The 14,145-nt window shown below is 43.2% G+C and overlaps 1 protein-coding gene across 1 annotated transcript in view; it reads right to left on the minus strand.

Moving 5' to 3' along the window:
• Positions 1–13,758, minus strand: part of opn4xa (opsin 4xa) — a 65,938-nt gene extending 52,180 nt beyond the window's left edge. The window contains 1 exon segment of the mRNA NM_001279055.2: positions 13,452–13,758. The gene's annotated coding sequence lies outside the window, so the exon portion shown is untranslated.
• Between the last annotated feature and the right edge of the window lie 387 nt (positions 13,759–14,145).

A 14,145-nucleotide genomic window follows, 5' to 3' on the forward strand; every position in this document is an offset into this window, starting at 1 on the left:
GCAAGACGTCGGTGTCCGCGACGGGGCTGATTTTCTTTTTGATTGACTATAGACCCTGCCACATACGTCTCGTGTCTGAGCCGTTGAATTGCGACTCTACTTTGTCTCTATACTGACGCTTAGCTTGTTTCATTGCCTTGCGGAGGGAATAGCTACACTGTTTGTATTTGGTCATGTTTCCGGTCGCCTTGCCATGATTAAAAGCAGTGGTTCGGGCTTTCAATTTTGCGTGAATGCTGCCATCAATCCACGTTTTCTGGTTGAGGAAGGTTTTAATAGTCACCGTGGGTACAACAACACCGATGCACTTGCTAATAAACTCGCTCACCGAATCAGCGTGTACATCAACGTTGTTGTCTGAGGCTATCCAGAACATATCCCAGTCCACGTGATCGAAGCAATCTTGAAGCGTGGAATCGGATTTGTCGGACCAGCATTGAACAGACCTGAGCACGGGCGTTTCCTGTTTTAGTTTCTGTCTATAGGCTGAGAGCAACAAAATGGAGCCGTGGTCAGATTTGCCGAAAGGAGGGCGATGGAGGGCTTTGTATGCGTCGCGGAAGTTAGAGTAGCAACGATCCAGAATGCTGCCAGCCCGGGTCGCACATTTGATGTGCTGATAAAATTTAGGAAGCCTTGTTTTCAGATTAGCTTTGTTAAAATCCCCAGCTACAATAAATGCCTCCTCAGGAGATGTGGTTTCCGGTTTACATAGAGTCCAGTGAAGTTTTTTCAGGGCCGTTGAGGTGTCTGCTTGGGGGGGATATACACGGCTGTGGTTATAGTCAAAGAGAATTCTCTTGGTAGATAATGCGGTCGGCATTTGATTGTAAGGAATTCTAGGTCAGGTGAACAGAAGGATTTATGTTCCTGTATGTTGTTATGATCACACCACGACTCGTTAATCATAAGGCATACACCCCTGTCCTTCTTCTTACCAGAGAGATGTTTGTTTCTGTCGGCGCGATGCATGAAGAAACTTGGTGGCTGTACCGACTCTGATAACGTATCCCAAGTGAGCCATGTTTCCGTGAAACAGAGTATGTTACAATCTCTGATGTCTCTCTGGAAGGCAACCCTTGCTCGAATTTCGGCTACCTTGTTGTCAAGAGACTGGACATTGGCGAGTAGTATACTCGGGAGCAGTGAGCGATGTGCCCGTCTACGGAGCCTGACCAGAAGACCAATCCATCTGCCCCTTCTGCGGTGCCGTTGTTTTGGGTCACCTACTGGGATCCGATTCATTGTCACCGTTTTAGTGCAATTAATGCATTGTTTAGTGTTGTGTTGTGTAGGGGCTTTCCTGGCATATTTTTCCCCACCAAGATTTTCATGCTAAAATCGCTACTGCCTACACTACTATATACACTCACCTTCCAGTTTATTAGGTACACCCATCAAGTACCGGGTTAGACTCCTCCTTTGCCTCCAGAACAGCCTGAATTCTTCGAGAATGGATTTTAAATCTTTTAAGGGGGGGGGGGGGGGGGGGGGGGGGGTTAGAAGGATTACTTTATCCTATCCTAGGTATTCCTTAAATAGGTGGGGTTTCAGGTGTCTCCGGAAGGTGGTGATTGACTCCGCTGTCCTGGCGTCGTGAGGGAGCTTGTTCCACCATTGGGGTGCCAGAGCAGCGAACAGTTTTGACTGGGCTGAGCGGGAACTGTGCTTCCTCAGAGGTAGGGGGGCCAGCAGGCCAGAGGTGGATGAACGCAGTGCCCTTGTTTGGGTGTAGGGCCTGATCAGAGCCTGAAGGTATAGAGGTGCCATTCCCTTCACAGCTCCGTAGGCAATCACCATGGTCTTGTAGCGGATGCGAGCTTCAACTGGAAGCCAGTGGAGAGAGCGGAGGAGCGGGGTGACGTGAGAGAACTTGGGAAGGTTGAACACCAGACGGGCTGCGGCGTTCTGGATGAGTTGTAGGGGTTTAATGGCACAGGCAGGGAGCCCAGCCAACAGCGAGTTGCAGTAATCCAGACGGGAGATAACAAGTGCCTGGATTAGGACCTGCGCCGCTTCCTGTGTGAGGCAGGGTCGTACTCTGCGAATGTTGTAGAGCATGAACCTACAGGATCGGGTCACCGCCTTGATGTTAGTGGAGAACGACAGGGTGTTGTCCAGGATCACGCCAAGGTTCTTAGCACTCTGGGAGGAGGACACAAGGGAGTTGTCAACCGTGATGGCGAGATCATGGAACGGGCAGTCCTTCCCCGGGAGGAAGAGCAGCTCCGTCTTGCCGAGGTTCAGCTTGAGGTGGTGATCCGTCATCCACACTGATATGTCTGACAGACATGCAGAGATGCGATTCGCCGCCTGGTTATCAGAAGGGGGAAAGGAGAAGATTAATTGTGTGTCGTCTGCATAGCAATGATAGGAGAGACCATGTGAGGATATGACAGAGCCAAGTGACTTGGTGTATAGCGAGAATAGGAGAGGGCCTAGAACAGAGCCCTGGGGGACACCAGTGGTGAGAGCGCATGGTGCGGAGACAGATTCTCGCCACGCCACCTGGTAGGAGCGACCTGTCAGGTAGGACGCAATCCAAGCGTGGGCCGCGCCGGAGATGCCCAACTCGGAGAGGGTGGAGAGGAGGATCTGATGGTTCACAGTATCAAAGGCAGCAGATAGGTCTAGAAGGATGAGAGCAGAGGAGAGAGAGTTAGCTTTAGCAGTGCGGAGAGCCTCCGTGACACAGAGAAGAGCAGTCTCAGTTGAATGCCCAGTCTTGAAACCTGACTGATTAGGATCAAGAAGGTCATTCTGAGAGAGATAGCAGGAGAGCTGGCCAAGGACGGCACGTTCAAGAGTTTTGGAGAGAAAAGAAAGAAGCGATACTGGTCTGTAGTTGTTGACATCGGAGGGATCGAGTGTAGGTTTTTTCAGAAGGGGTGCAACTCTCGCTCTCTTGAAGACGGAAGGGACGTAGCCAGCGGTCAAGGATGAGTTGATGAGCGAGGTGAGGTAGGGGAGAAGGTCTCCGGAAATGGTCTGGAGAAGAGAGGAGGGGATAGGGTCAAGTGGGCAGGTTGTTGGGCGGCCGGCCGTCACAAGACGCGAGATTTCATCTGGAGAGAGAGGGGAGAAAGAGGTCAAAGCACAGGGTAGGGCAGTGTGAGCAGGACCAGCGGTGTCGTTTGACTTAGCAAACGAGGATTGGATATCGTCAACCTTCTTTTCAAAATGGTTGACGAAGTCATCCGCAGAGAGGGAGGGGGGGGGGGGGGGAGGATTCAGGAGGGAGGAGAAGGTAGCAAAGAGCTTCCTAGGGTTAGAGGCAGATGCTTGGAATTTAGAGTGGTAGAAAGTGGCTTTAGCAGCAGAGACAGAAGAGGAGAATGTAGAGAGGAGGGAGTGAAAGGATGCCAGGTCCGCAGGGAGGCGAGTTTTCCTCCATTTCCGCTCGGCTGCCCGGAGCCCTGTTCTGTGAGCTCGTAGTGAGTCGTCTAGCCACGGAGCAGGAGGGGAAGACCGAGCCGGCCTGGAGGATAGGGGACAGAGAAAATCAAAGGATGCAGAAAGGGAGGAGAGGAGGGTTGAGGAGGCAGAATCAGGAGATAGGTTGGAGAAGGTTTGAGCAGAGGGAAGAGATGATAGGATGGAAGAGGAGAGAGTAGCGGGAGAGAGAGAGCGAAGGTTGGGACGGCGCAATACCATCCGAGTAGGGGCAGAGTGAGAAGTGTTGGATAAGAGCAAGAGGGAAAAGGATACAAGGTAGTGGTCGGAGATTTGGAGGGGAGTTGCAATGAGATTAGTGGAAGAACAGCATCTTGTAAAGATGAGGTCAAGCGTATTGCCTGCCTTGTGAGTAGGGGGGAAAGGTGAGAGGGTGAGGTCAAAAGAGGAGAGGAGTGGAAAGAAGGAGGCAGTGAGGAATGAGTCAAAGGTAGACGTGGGGAGGTTAAAGTCACCCAGAACTGTGAGAGGTGAGCCATCTTCAGGAAAGGAACTTATCAAGGCGTCAAGCTCATTGATGAACTCTCCAAGGGAACCTGGAGCGCGATAAATGATAAGGATGTTAAGCTTGAAAGGGCTGGTAACTGTGACAGCATGGAATTCATATGTGGAGATAGACAGATGGGTCAGGGGAGAAAGAGAGAATGTCCACTTGGGAGAGATGAGGATTCCAGTGCCACCACCCCGCTGGCTCGATGCTCTAGGGGTATGTGAGAACACGTGGGCAGACGAAGAGAGAGCAGTAGGAGTAGCAGTGTTATCTGTGGTAATCCATGTTTCCGTCAGCGCCAGGAAGTCTAGGGACTGGAGGGTAGCATAGGCTGAGATGAACTCAGCCTTGTTGGCTGCAGACCGGCAATTCCAGAGGCTGCCGGAGACCTGGAACTCCATGTGGGTCGTGCGCGCTGGGACCACCAGGTTAGAGTGGCAGCAGCCACGCGGTGTGAAGCGTTTGTATGGCCTGTGCAGAGGGGAGAGAACAGGGATAGACAGACACATAGTTGACAAGCTACAGAAGTGTTGTTTCTTGTATTATTGTCTCTTGTGTCTTTAGAGAACTTTTTCACTTTGATATCCTTTTTCTTCTGTCCTGATTTTCTCTTTCGTTTCTTCTGTTAACCTCTATGGGCTAGGTGGGACGCAAGCGTCCCACCCGTGGTGCACTCCATCAACAGCAGGTGCATTTCAAGAGCGGCAAATTTGAATCCAAATAAATGTCAAAATTCTAATTTTTCAAACATACAACTATTTTACACCCTTTGAAAGATAAACATCTCCTTAATCTAACAACGTTTTACGATTTCAAAAAGGTTTTACGGCGAAAGCATAAATTTAGAGTATGTTAGGACAGTACATTTACAAGAGTTGTGTGTAATGTTTTGTCAATTCAAAGACAGGGTCGCCAAAACCATAAAACCAGCTAAAATTATGCACTAACCTTTTACAATCTCCATCAGATGACACTCCTAGGACATTATGTTAGACAATGCATGCATTTTTAGTTCTATCAAATTCATATTTATATCCAAAAACAGCGTTTTACTATGGCATTGATGTTGAGGAAATCGTTTCCCTCCAATAACCGGCAGTCAAGTCAGCACCACAAATTAAATAATTAAAATTAGAAAACATTGGTAAAATATTATATTGTCATTTAAAGAATTATAGATTTACATCTCTTGAACGCAATCAACTTGCCAGATTTAAAAATAACCTTACTGGGAAATCACACTTTGCAATAATCTGAGCACTGCGCCCAGAAAAATACGCGTTGCGATACAGACTAGCCGTCATGTTGGGGAGATCTAAAATCGAAAATACTATGTAAATAATCCATTACCTTTGATTCTCTTCATCAGATGTCACTTCCAGGTATCACAGGTCCATAACGAATGTAGTTTTGTTCAAAAAAGCTCATCATTTATGTCCAAAAATCTCCGTCTTGTTAGCACATGATCTAAGCCCGCCGGACTTCACTTCATGAACGAGGGGAAAAATATATTTACGTTCGTTCAAACATGTCAAACGTTGTATAGCATAAATCATTAGGGCCTTTTTTAACCAGAACATGAATAATATTCAAGGTGGACGAATGCATTCTCTTTTATAACGTATTGGAACGAGGGTACCCAACATGAACTCGCGCGCCAGGTGTCTAATGGGCCATCATCGTTCCATGGCTCTTGTTCGGTCAGATCTCCCTCCAGAAGACTCAAAACACTTTGTAAAGGCTGGTGACATCTAGTGGAAGCAATAGGAAGTGCCAAAATATTCCTCAGCCCCTGTGTTTTTCAATGGCATAGGTTTAAAGGTAATACAACACATCAGGTATCCACTTCCTGTCAGAAAATGTCTCAGGGTTTTGCCTGCCAAATGAGTTCTGTTATACTCACAGACACCATTCAAACAGTTTTATAAACTTTAGGGTGTTTTCTATCCATATATAATAAGTATATGCATATTCTAGTTACTGGGTAGGATTAGTAACCAGATTAAATCGGGTACATTTTTTTATCCAGCCGTGCAAATACTGCCCCCTAGCCCTAACAGGTTAACTAGATATTCTTTGTTGTTCTTCTTCTTACATCACCGCCACCAGATTGTACCAGGCAGGATGGTTCCATGGACTCATGCTGCTTACGCCAAATCATGACAATATCATCAGCATGATGCAACAGAAACCGGGCTTATGTCGGACCAGGTGATGTTTTTACACTCTTCAATTGTCCTGTGTCGGTGATCACATGCTCATTGGAGCCATTTCTTTTTGTTTTTAGCTTATAGGAGTGAAACCCGGTGTGGTCTTCTGCTGAAATAGCCCATCCGTGACAAGGATCAACGAGTTTTGCGTTCCAAAATGCCATTCTGCACACCACTGTTGTACTGTACCGTTATTTGTCTGTTTGTGGCCTGCCTGTTAGCTGGTACAATTCATGCCATTTTCCTTCAACCACAGGACTGCTGCTGACTGGATGTTTTTTTCACACCATTCTCAGTAAACTGTTGGCAATGTTGTGCATGAAAAGCCCAGGAGGGTAGCCGTTTCTGCGATATTGAATCCGGCATGCCTGGCACTGACGATCATACTACACTCAAAGTCACTTAGGTCAATCGAACGTTCAATCGAACAGTAAGTGAATGCCTCGATGCCTGTCTGCCTGCCTTATATAGCAAGCCATGGCCATGTGACTCACTGTCTTTAGCAGCGATCCATTTTCGTGAACGCGGTGGTGTACCTAATAACCTGTCCAGTGAGTTTTGGTAAACCAAAACATAAATATAGAAAAAAGGGTTGCCTGGTAATGTGTCTGTAAAATAGAAATTGTGTGAGCAATAATATCAGTGAAGACCACCTCTTCCAGGGAAATAGGAGACACCACATTTCCCTCAGCCAGAATAATTATGTCTAAACCAATTTTGGATGGGGTGAAATGCTAGTGCCTGGGAATACAATTTAAAGTTTGGTACGGATAGTCCTCCTATTTCTTTCCTTCTTTGTAAGTGTGTTAATTTTATCCGGGATCGTTTACCTTTCCATATACATTGAAACCGCACTATACATTTTATCCCAGTAGCCAGAAGGGGGAGCGATGGGAAGCATTGAACTACAGAAATTAAGCCGTGGCAATATATACATTTTGACAATAGATATTCTTATTAATGCAGCTAGGATATTATTCCATCTACTGAGGTCAGATTTAATTGATTTGAGCATTCTGTTAAAGTTTCTGCCAATGGTTTTATCTCAGGAAGAAAATAATATATATCTACTCCCAAACATTTAAAATGGGAAATGATCGGGATTCCATAAGTAGAGATGGAGTCCTCCATTGGGGTCTTGAGAGATATAGGGCTGATTTGGTTGAATCAATTTTAAACCTTTAGATGAAGCTGAATTTATCTATGATCTTTAATGCGTTTGGGAGCAATTGAGATACATTGTCTAGATATAGAAAAAAAGGGGCTGTGTATAATGAGATGAAGTAGATTTTAAGGAAATCTGTGTTATTTCCTTCGATTCATGTATTGCCTGGGCCAGGGGTTCCATGGAGTATATATAAACAGAAGCATATTCAAATTACAAGTAAACTGACCATTGTTTTATATTTACAATCAGCCACTTGCTGCTATTTCTTACTTGTAAAGTGTTGCTATTTCTATATCAGCCCACATTGACCCAAACACATAACATATTACAAAACCCCATCTCTTACCACACTGAACACAGTGAGTGATGGTCTGACTCAAGTGTGTCACATCAATTCAGGACTCCATGCTGTGCTCATTGATGTTGCAGGACATCTCTACACTCAGGTTGACGTCAGACACACTTTCTATCACCTTGACACCTTCCGCCTGCTCCTCCTCAAAACAAAACATTAGCAAGCCAGTCTAAAACCCAGGCTAAATGTAAACCAAAACATTTAACAAGCCAATCTAAAACCCAGGTTAAAGGTAAACCCAAAACATTTAGCGAGGCAGTCTAAATCCCAGGCTAAAGGTAAACCAAAACATTTATCGAGTCAGTCTACAACACAGGCTAAAGGTAGACCAAAACATTTAGTGAGCCAGTTTAAAACCCAGGCTAAAGGTAAACCAAAACATTTAGCGAGCCAGTCTATAACCCAGGCTAAAGCTAAAACCAAAACATTTAGCGAGCCAGTCTATATCCCAGACTAAAGGTAAACCAAAACATTTAGCAAGCCAGTCTATAACCCAGGCTAAAGGTAAACCAAAAAATTTAGCGAGCCAGTCTAAAACCCAGGCTAAAGGTAAACCAAAACATTTATTGAGCCAGTCTACAACACAGGCTAAAGGTAAACCAAAACATTTAGCGAGCCAGTCTATAACCCAGGCTAAAGGTAAACCAAAAATTTAGCGAGCCAGTCTAAAACCCAGGTAAAACCCAGGCTAAAGGTAAACCAAAACATTTAGCGAGCCAGTCTAAAACCCAGGCTAAAGGTAAACCAAAACATTTAGCGAGCCAGTCTAAAACCCAGGCTAAAAGTAAACAACAACAATTGAGTACTTCTTTGAAAGAAAGTCTGTATTTGTATGAAGGAAATATTCACATGTAAAAGTTTCATTCTGTTTCAATTGAATTGTGTTATAATACATATTTTATGAACTTTGTTGCATGACAGTGGGCAGAGTATGTGTATTCTCACTGAAAGGCAGCTAAAATATTGGCCATGGAAAGCAGTTGAAATCAGAATGTACTGTGCTTTAAACATGACTTGGCATTTTACTGGGGTTGGTGTTAAACTTGAAGCTGTAACAGCTGTCGTCGGATATAGACCAAAATGCAGCGGGGAAATGTGCAATCATCTTCTTTATTATAATCGGACAAGAAGGAGAACCAAAAATAAACACGTACACAAAGAAAACACAACAACTATTCACAGGCTGGTAAGGCACAAGGCTATACACAGAACAATCTCCCACAAAGCACTCAACAAACACATACGTATATATAGGACTCTCAATCAGAGGCAACTAGAAAACATCTGCCTCCAATTGAGAGTCCAACCCCAATTAACAAAACATAGAAATACAAAAGACTAGACAGAACATAAAAATACACTAACATAGAACAGTGCCCAAAACCCCCCGGAATACATAAATCAAATACCCTACTAAACAAACCACCACCCCGAACCACATAAAACAAATACCCTCTGCCACGTCCTGACCAAACTACAATAACAAATAACCCCTATTACTGGTCAGGACGTGACAGAAGCAAATTGATTAGATCAGTGGTTCCCAACCAGGGGTACTAGGACACCTGGGGGTACTTGGCCTACACATTTATTTATTTATTTTCACCTTATTTAACCAGGTAGGCAAGTTGAGAACAAACTCTCATTTACAATTGCGACCTGGCCAAGATAAAGCAAAGCAGTTCGACACATGCAACAACACAGAGTTATACATGGAGTAAAACAAACATACAGTCAATAATACAGTAGAAAAATAAGACTATATACAATGTGAGCAAATGAGGTGAGATAAGGGCGGTAAATGCAAAAAAAGGCCATGGTGGCAAAGTAAATACAATATAGCAAGTAAAACACTGGAATGGTAGATTTGCAGTGGAAAAAAGTGCAAAGTAGAAATAGAAATAATGGGGTGCAAAGGGGAAAAAGAAATAAATACAGTAGGGGAAGAGGTAGTTGTATGGGCTAAATTATAGATGGGCTATGTACAGGTGCAGTGATCTGTGAGCTGCTCTGACAGCTGGTGCTTAAAGCTAGTGAGGGAGATAAGTGTTTCCAGTTTCAGAGATTTTTGTTGTTCGTTCCAGTCATTGGCAGCAGGGAACTGGAAGGAGAGACGGCCAAAGTATACATAGGGGGTACTTGAGAAGACTCATGATATCATAGGCCTACTGGTAAAATGCACATGGGGGGATACTTCAGGGGTATTCTGGACAGAGCAAAATTAATTTGGTTGTACAGTAACTGAAAAAGGTTGAGATGAAGCTGCATTTATCTATGATCCTTCATGCGTTTGGGAGCAACTGAGATACATTGTCTAGATATAGTAAAATATAGTCTCTGTATAATGAGATGAAGTAGATCAGTAGATTTTAAGGAAATGTATGTTATTTCCTTCACTTGATGAATTTCCAGGGGCCAGGGGTTCCATGGATAATGAAAATAGCAAAGGCGAAATTGGATCGCCCTGTCTGCTGCTTCTAGTGATTCCGAATGGAGCACAGCAGATAATGCCTGTTAAAACTATGGCTAAGTTGTATGCATATATCGACTATGCATATAGCATTTTAATGCATATAGCATTATATTAATGAAATTGGAGGCAATTTCCATTATGTTCCAAGACAAACCAGAGATATGACCATTATATCATATCAAAAGTTTTTTCTGCATCGAGAGATAATACACACAAGGAGCTGTTGTTTCTGATGAAGCATTTAAGACATGTAATTATCACGCCTGCCCCCGCTCCCCCTCTCTGGCACTCGAGGGCGCCAGGCGGCCCATCATTACGCACACCTGTCACCATCGTTATGCGCATCAGCGCTTCATGGGACTCACCTGGACTCTATTATTTTATCGATTGCCTCCCCTATATCTGTCACTTCCTCAGTTTCTTCCCCGTGTCTGCATAAATGTCGTTTTGTTCCCCGTCCAGACGCTGTTCTTGTTTTGTTTCATGTCTGTAATTTATTAAATATTGACTCTCTGCACTTGCTTCTCATCTCCCAGAGTCTGTCCTTACAGTTGGTGGAGGTTTTCCGAAAATAAAAGTTTTTTAACAAACACACTTTAGTCTGTGTGGGCCAATTTGGGTAATTAAGTCTCGAGACAGGACAACAACATTTTGGAAAACAGTTTTATTTCTGTGTTTATCATAGATAGGGGGTTATAGTGAGAACACAGGGTGGCATCCTTACCTTTTTTAATAAAAGCTAAATTAGTGCTGTATTCACGTCTTTCCAAAATGAACCTTTGTGAATGGCTGTATTCATCATTTCGAACAATAGTGGACCTCATTTATTTAAATGAAATGTGCCTTTATTCATGCTATCCAATACCCTTTTGAGTTGAGAGAGATTTGTGCTCACAGCGAGGTGACTTCTTCTGTTGAGAGAAGAGGAGTTACTAATTATTTTAGAAAGGAATAAGTCTGGCTTGGTGTGGATTTACAATCAGAGATGTACAGTTTTTTATCGAAGCGGGATAATATTTGATTCATTCATTTGAGTTCTGACCGTAATTCCCCTGTTTTAGATTCAGTAGTTACTATATCAGCTAACGGTTCATTACTGCGAAGTTTGTTGGCCAGTAAACGACTAGGATGATTACCATGTAAGTAATGGTTGAGTCTAACTCGATGGATGGTAAATTCTGCTTTATGTCTTATCAATAAATGAAGTTCTGTCTTGATTTTAAAAAGAGTAACTGGTCTGAAAAGAGTGTTTGTTGAGAACGCTCTAACACAGTTATTAACAACATTTCCATTTCAGATATACTTTTTAATTGCAATTTATTCAACCAGGTGCAAATGCAGTTGCACTATTTTTTATAAAACCTTTAGTTGCATCCCATAGAATCCAGGGGTCAACTGAATTTTGATTGATCATTATGAATTAATTTAGTTCAATTTCAAATTAATCAGAATGTAGGATTTAGTAGTAATGAAAGGTTGAAACGCCATCTTGTGGCTCTTTTAGTAGATTCGAAGATTTAAAGTTGGCAGTAGTTTGTGTGGTGATCAGACAAGCTCATATTAAGTCAGATTTCTATTTTCTTGATTAAAGAAAATATAGGTGTAGATAATTGTATGAAATCGATTTGCGAGAATGTTTGCTTTGCTTTAAGATGATGTGCTTGCCAGGCATCAATGATGTTGTAATCAGAGAGTATACAGTATGCTGGAGAGCCTTGGTTGCGTGTGGACTGTAGTTATTAGATTTGTCTCACACGTCCAAAATGTCGTTAATGTCTGTCCGTATAACCAGATGGAATTCAGTTAATTATAACAATAGGGTGTTCAGAGAATCAAAAAATGCAGGATCATATGAATTTGGAGCATACACATACAGGCTATAGTAGTAGGTGCCAGGCCCCCTGGTTTGAGTGTGTCAAGAACTGCAACGCTGCTGGGTTTTTCACGCTCAACAGTTTCCCGTGTGAATCAAGAATGGTCGACCACCCAAAGGACATCCAGCCAACTTGACACAACTGTGGGAAGCATTAGAGTCAACATGGACCAGCATCCCTGTGGAACGCTTTCGACAGCTTGTAGTGTCCATGCCCCAACAAATTGAGGCTATTCTGAAAAAAGGGGGTGGAACTCAATATAAGGAAGGTGTTGATAATGTTGTTTGTACACTAACTGTATATATTTGTTTAGGACTTAAGTTATTCATAAATAAATAAAGTGAAACACAATAAGTAAGCATTTACCCCTTCAGACTGGTACATTTAAGCTAGTAGACTTGATGAGATATGGTGGGTAATAAAAGAAAAGGAGAAAAGTAGGCGAGATATAACTGATATGCAAGCCTAAACAGTCAAATAGGACGGCTGTACTGTAGGAGTAATATCCCTTGAGCCATAATCCTCATTATTATTATTAGCAATATGGTTTAAATGACCATAAACATAAATGTACCCTTAATTTGTATTAAGCATTTAGGTGCTCTATACTACATTTTCAGTAGCGTAAATGGAAGGGGACACTGATCAACAGGAAGAAGAAAAAAAGGAATTGTGTGGTAGCCCATATAGGACTGGCCATCTATCCTAAACAGTCGTACAATAAAAATAGTAGGGGAATAGCTTCCAATTTTTATTGCCATATTTAGGCCACTTATGGATGCAATGTGCTGTATCCCCACAATGAAGCAGCCCCAGTCTGTATGACACTTCAATATATTGTCCATTGTTCCTTAATTGACATAGAGTCCTTTTTGTCTAGATGTCCTGGATCAATGGCAATATAGTAAGAAGGAAGTCCAATGTTCAGCAATAATAGTATTAATAGTGTTCCTTTTACCCAAGTGAGAGGGTGCCCTCATCATTGTCTTATGCTGAGGGCAGCATCATAGCCATAGGCTGTTGTGGTTGTGCATGGTTGTGTGGTTGTGCATGGATAGCATACCTGAATATTGAGCCAGTCAAATTGGGGTTAGCCTAGATCTTTCGGCTCGTTCCCATGTGTGTTGGGCTTGATGTGTTTCTCGAAGAATAAATGTGAGCTTTATAATGGCCAGGGAATAGCGGAAATAGTCTAATTCAAATAATTCCAGACTTATTCAATGTATTTTTTTAGAAGGGACACCCTGCAGTGTAGTGAATCAAATAAAGTTTTACAGAATCAACATAGCTTTCAACTCGCAATACTGCAAACATTTTGAAGACAGATTTGATACGAGCTTCATCTTCAAATCACAAAATCCATCAATCAATCTATGTTAGCAGAGAGAAAATGACTGAACAAATCATAAATAAGTCAATTCCACATACCTGTTGCCCTAGTGATGTCCTCCTCCTCCTGTTGAGTCTATGTTAGTATGGACTGGTGGAGATGGGTGACTTTGGCTGCGCAGCATGTATAGGAAGTGCTGGAGAGAGCAGACAGGCTGAAGATTTAAATGTTGTGTAAGGTTCTAGACTGAAGCCTCTCTCTCTAATTCCTGGGTTAGGTGGAGCCTGACGTTTGTTCAGATAGTCTGATGATAATCACCCAAAGCTACAGGAATCAACTGCTCTGCTCTCCACTACTCTGCTCTCACCTCAGCCTCCTCTCAGCCAGCCAGTCAGCCAGCCAGCTGAAAGAGTAACAGTGAGAGAGGAGGAAGCAGCCTCCCCCACCCCGACTCCTCCCCTGCTTCCCTCCCTCCCCTGTCACTCTGCCCTCTGTTCTCACGCTGGTCATGTGTTACATTGATTTCCAATGTGCTTTTGGCAATATTTCTCAATGTTGCATGTAACCTTTAAATCTTAATTAGTTTTGGATTAGATTAGTTATTAATTTACTATGTAGACTTTGACTGAATTCCATGATGAGGACATTTGTGAGGAGTGCAGGTCTTGGCAGTGCTGCAGTATTAAGGAGAGGGGGCAGTCTGATCATGTCAGGCACAGGGACTACATTTCAGCAGGGGTCATTAAACTCGTTTTTCAACCACTCCACACATTTCTTGTTAACAAACTATTA

This window comes from Salmo salar, chromosome 01 (genome assembly GCF_965601325.2).
Source record: "Salmo salar chromosome 01, fSalSal1, whole genome shotgun sequence".
NCBI lineage: Eukaryota > Metazoa > Chordata > Actinopteri > Salmoniformes > Salmonidae > Salmo > Salmo salar.